Genomic DNA, 5,546 nt, shown 5'->3' on the forward strand with positions numbered 1-5,546 from the left:
TAAAGATTTTATTTATTTATTTGACAGAGAGAGATCACAGGTAGGTAGAGAGGCTGGCAGAGAGAGAGAGAGAGAGAGAAGCAGGCTCCCCGCCGAGCAGAGAGCCCGATGTGGGACTCGATCCCAAGACCCCGAGATCATGACCTGAGCCGAAGGCAGCGGCTTAAACCACTGAGCCACCCAGGCGCCCCAAGAAAAAAAATGTTTTAAAGTTTAAAGAATACATTACTACATAAGAGATTTAAAATTAAGAAATATGCTTACCAAATGAATTAGTAATTTATTAGGTTAAATATATGGAATAGTTTCTCAAGCAGATTCTTGCTTTAAGTCCAAATGCAATGACTTAATGCAGAGGCATGATGTGTTTCTTAGGGTACTTGACAGCAAGCATGGTTCTAAGTAAGAGGTGGAAGTTAGGATAGGCAGGCAGGCACAGAGATAAAGGATGATGCTGCTTGAGACCCAGGGTATAGGGCACTCAACAATAAAGGCAATGGAACATTCAGATTACCTGGCATATAATTCTCTAAACAGAAAATAAAAAATAAAAAGTAAAGAATTCCCTAAACAAATTGTTATGAGCTAAACTTTATCTTTATATGTTGAGGTTTCAACTCTAAATCCTCAGAATGGGACTATTTGGAAAAAAGGACTTTAAAGAGGTAATTAAGGTTAAATGAAGTTATTAGGGTGGGTCTTAATCCAATAGGACTTTTAAGAATAGGAAATAAGCACACAGACACAGGGAGAAGGAGTCTATCTACAAAGCAAGGAGGCCTCAGATGAAACCAATCCCGCCAACATCTTGATCTCAGACCTCCAGCCTCCAGAATTGTAGGGAAAATAAATTTCTGATGGTTAAGCCAATCTGTGATACTTTTTTATGGCAGCCCTAGCAAAATGATATACAGATACAACTGCGAAAATTAAATTTCAGGTTCTGCCACCAAAAGAGATTTAGGACAAACACATAGAAGGAATCTTACATAGTTTTATGTATAGACTGTGATCTTCCTATAGAACTGTAAATCAATAGCTATTTTACGGAGGTCAAACTTTAATAATCTTGTCAATAACTTACTGTAACTTTCCTCTAATTTTAATAACTGTATATGCTATACAAATATAAAATACTATTTTAATTTCATTTGTATTTGTTACTTTATCTGATCCTTACAAACTTTTCTATGAAACAAATAAAAACCAAACCCTCTAGTCCCAGTCCCAGATCTTTGCACTATACCCCAGTATTTTCCAAAATATTCATAAGGCTCCCCATTTTAGTAAGAACAGAGATAAAGTTTATATCTATTTTTATCATAAAGTCTTAGTATTTTAACAGTAGGAAGAATAATCTGAATCTAAAGAAAAGAATATCTTTTTTTTTTTTTTTTTTTTTAAAGATTTTATTTATTTATTTGACAGAGAGAAATCACAAGTAGATGGAGAGGCAGGCAGAGAGAGAGAGAGAGGGAAGCAGGCTCCCTAAAGAAAAGAATATCTTAAAAAAAAAAAAAGCCAACATTTCCTGAGAATTTACTGTGTCAGGCAGTTCTAAGTACTTTACATGAATTAACTAGACCCTAATAACCCTCTGAGATCGTAACTGTGACAATTTCTATTTCAGAGACCTAGAAACTGATGAGTACTTTATCGAAGTTAATAAATAAAGGAACTAGGATTTGAACCCAGGAAAGACTGACTTCAATGCCCACATTCTGAATTGCCACCCAATGAAGTGTAATGAGGGCACTATTGAGCATAAATCTTAATGGCTTTGGAGGCAGGCAGATTTAAGTTTGAACAGTGGTTCTGCCACTTATTAGGGGTATGACTTTGGGCAAACTTAAGCTATTTATATCTTAGATTCTCAGCTCTGTAATGGAGGTAAATAAGCCAATGGATGTAAAAGCATTTAGTACAGTGTCTGGCACATAATGTCTAACTATTAAGCCCTTACCCTTCTAATCTACTTTCATGAATATACAAGGAGAATAGGAGAATCCAACAATGTTTAATTTGAGGACTCCAAACAAAAATATCAAAAGGTTCTCCTGAGACACCTTGGTGGCTCAGTTGGTTAAGTGTCCAACTCTTGGTTTTGGCTTAGGTTATGATCTCAAGGTCAAGGGACTGAGCCCTACATAGGCCTCTGCACTGGGCATACAGCCTGCTTGGGATTCTTGCTCTCCCTCACCCTTTGCCCCTCCCCCACATGTGTGTATGCAGTGCATGCACTCACTCTCTCTCCCCCTCTCAAAAGAAAATAAATTATTAAAAACTTTTTTTTATCCATACTTATTTCCTTCCTACATTCCAGAAATGCATGTCATTAATCTTATTTCCCCTAAGAAAACATATTAAATCAGATTAGTAGTTAGATCAGTTTTATATGGTCTCCCATAGAATATCTAATAACTTCTATAATGATAAGTATGGTTACAACTTTAAAACATTCTGGACGTTGCTCAAACATCTAATATTTAATAAAAATTCACCAATATACTTATCTTAACCTTTACTGAATTCTTAAAAAAATATTAAGTTTGTAATGTCTCTCAGGATTACAAGGTAACTATCTGTTTGCTCTTATTTGAACTTCTACTACTTATTTCAAGCTTCAGAGTCCTTAGGACTTTACTCCAGGATATATATGGTTACATCACATTCTCCTTCAATCTCCATTTTTCCAGAAAATACTGCTTTTGTAGTCATGTGGAAATCTCTCCATCTTCTTCTACTTATAACAGAATTTCTTTCGACCTTTTCCATTTTAGAAGCATCTTTCTTGAGAAGATTTAGCAGGAAGAACACTGGGCTAGGAGCCAGGGGTCCTCACCTCTGCCATCTCATCTCTTTATCTGAAAGATGAGAGGACTGCACTAAATAAATTTGTAATAGCTTTCCTTGTATCTCTAAGCTTCATATTTCCATGATTCCGGGTCTTCCCGCTAGAAGTCATTCAGCATTCCAACAACTTTCCTAAACTTTTTACTACAGTTAGCCAAACAGGGGCAGGCATGTTCAACTCAAGGGCAGGAGGACACAATAATCAGGAAGTCTGGAGTTATAGAAGGAAATTGTGAACCAATTAGAAGAAGGTTAATAAGAGATATGAGACAAAAAAGATGTCAAAAACAGAAGTCAAACAGCCTAACTCTAACCTCATGCCTACATATCTATTTAAGAGGAACTAAGAAAGAGAAAAAGCTTTCAGCAGTAGAGGTTACACAGTCCTCATTTCCAGCTCAAGGGAGCAATGCAACTCTGTGCCATCTTTGCAATGTTGTTGCTAAAGCGGCCCCCTACAGGCTTTGCACAAAATAGGCATTACAGGGGTATTTAATGACTGAATTAGAGTTCACCTGAACTGAAAGCTCTCATAAATGCTACCAGTACTGCTAGGAACCATGAAATCTGAGGACTCAAGTGAAATTACATGCCATTGGATGTCCTGGTTTTAAAGGGAAGACTGGGACTGAGTCAGATGGGATGCCAAGATGTGACCTGATGGCACTGCTTAAATTATGAGGATGCTAGAAGCAGCCCCAGAAAGAACAAGTACAGATTAGTAGGCACAGGCTATCTCTAACCCATCAAGGCAATATCAGAATATGTATGAAAGTTATTTCCTACTTTGGTGTCAGAGTCCAAGAAAGCACTAGCTTAAGTTTCCCTCTGGTGAGGCTGGTTTCTTGGCTTGTGACTGATTGGAAGGGAGGGGAGAGTAAATTAACAAAGGGATGAGGGAGGTGGGCAGTTCTCAAGATTCCCAGGCCAACCTTATGATGGTGTTTCTCAAAGTATGGTATACCACACTAAGGATGGGGGTGCCTGCTTAAGACGCAGTTTCAGGGACTCATCACAGATCTCTAGCATCAAATTTCTGGGAGTGGTACTTGCATTTTTAAGGAGCAAATTTACATTTGAGAACTACTGTCCTAGAATGGGGGTGGGGGATGAGAGGTGGGGATGGGGTAGGGATGGGGATAGGGAACTAAGGTGAGGTTCTTTTGACTCTGGATTCATTACATATGACTAGGCTACTTTGCTTTGGGGACCATTAAAAAAAAAATCCTCAATTTCTCAGGTAAAACCTGCAACTAGTCCTCTAACAGTTCACAGGGGCACAATGAAAGGGCCTGGAAAATGCATTTTCATGAACTGGTTAAAGAGTTCCTCCACGGCCTTGTATATCATGTTTGTTTGTTCACTGGCTTCACTGGTTTATTTAAAAATAAACCGGCCCAACCCAGATATTTTCAGAAAGAATCACAAACTCCAAAATATAAGAGGTTTTTGTTTGGGGGTTGGAGTTTTCTTTTTGTTTTGGTTGTGTGTGTGTGTTGATAGTGCAGAACCAGGCTTGTAAACCTGAAGTCACTGCCTGCTATAAAAAGTAGGATTTCACGCAAAAGAAAAGAAGATCCCCGGTTAAGGCTCTGCCCGAGCTGGCTCATCTGCACTCGGAACTTCTAATGAAAGCCAGTAATTTGGGGGTGGCAGAGAAGGAAGACTCTGAAGGAGGGGTGGGGAGTGAGCAAGACGCACTCTCCGCTCTAGACAGAGTTTGACAGGAAGTCCCACCAACTACCTGATTTTTAATGAGTCCCATTAGCTGCCAGGAAAAAACCGCGTCTGCAAATGCGTTATCAAGAAACACTCGGCGCTACCGTCCTCGCCCTGCTGGCGGGATGAAAACACCCCAGGCCTGCGGAAAACAGTCAAGTTACTCTTTCGCTATCCCCGCGACTGCGTTTACGATTTCCATATAAGGCGACCCCCCTTTCGCGGATTGTAAGACTTTATCCTCAACACGAAAACGGGCCGCCGAAACCCACTTGCGGACATTTTTCCTCGCGATGATTTCAGTCCCGCGGCCTGATCTGGCGGGCACCCGCCCCAGCGGCAGCCTGAGGAGACGGCCCCCCCCCCATGCCCTCAAGCCCCCCGACACAAAGGCAAAGCCCGGGCCCTGTCCGCCGCCACACTCGCCCTACCGGCCCCGAGCCACACTTACCTGACGCTCCCCGCCGCGCTCTCGCGCTCGGGGCCCGAACCCGCCCGGGAGGCGCGCGCACACGGCGCCCCGAGAAGCCGCCGTGCCGCAGCGGCGCGCGCCCCCCGCCCTGGCCGGCGCGGCCACGCGGCTGAGTCACCCGGAGCTTCACATTAAAAGTCCCCTCGGAGCGCGGGGCACGCCGGGAAGGCCAGGCTCCGGGCCCGTCGCCTGGGGCGGCCGTTGGTAGGTAACCTCTGTCTTTCCCTCCACGCCCACGGCTCCTGATGGACAACTGGCTGGCACCTGCACTGCGAGGGTGGATTTGGTTTCCCAGCTGCGGATGCCCCCTTTTCAATTATTAAAGGTATAAAACAGAACGTTAGAAGCTACGGGAGTTGTAAAATAATCTTGCGCAGCCCCAGGACAGCTAATGCTTAAATGACATTGTGGAGCCTCCTTGTCTTCACGCATTTGGGGCAGAGGGTATGTAGTAAGAATGACGGAGTCCCTGACCAAAGAAGAAAAAAAAATCCTCACTTTT

General features: G+C 42.4%; 1 protein-coding gene across 1 annotated transcript in view; it reads right to left on the reverse strand.

The window, feature by feature from the left end:
• The window catches only part of KCTD20 (potassium channel tetramerization domain containing 20), a 32,800-nt gene extending 27,683 nt beyond the window's left edge, over window positions 1-5,117 (reverse strand). Inside the window, exon 1 of the mRNA XM_059400590.1 lies at window positions 5,024-5,117. The gene's annotated coding sequence lies outside the window, so the exon portion shown is untranslated. The remainder of the gene's footprint in view (window positions 1-5,023) is intronic.
• Between the last annotated feature and the right edge of the window lie 429 nt (window positions 5,118-5,546).

The sequence above is a fragment of the Mustela nigripes genome, chromosome 5 (assembly GCF_022355385.1).
Source record: "Mustela nigripes isolate SB6536 chromosome 5, MUSNIG.SB6536, whole genome shotgun sequence".
Lineage (NCBI taxonomy): Eukaryota > Metazoa > Chordata > Mammalia > Carnivora > Mustelidae > Mustela > Mustela nigripes.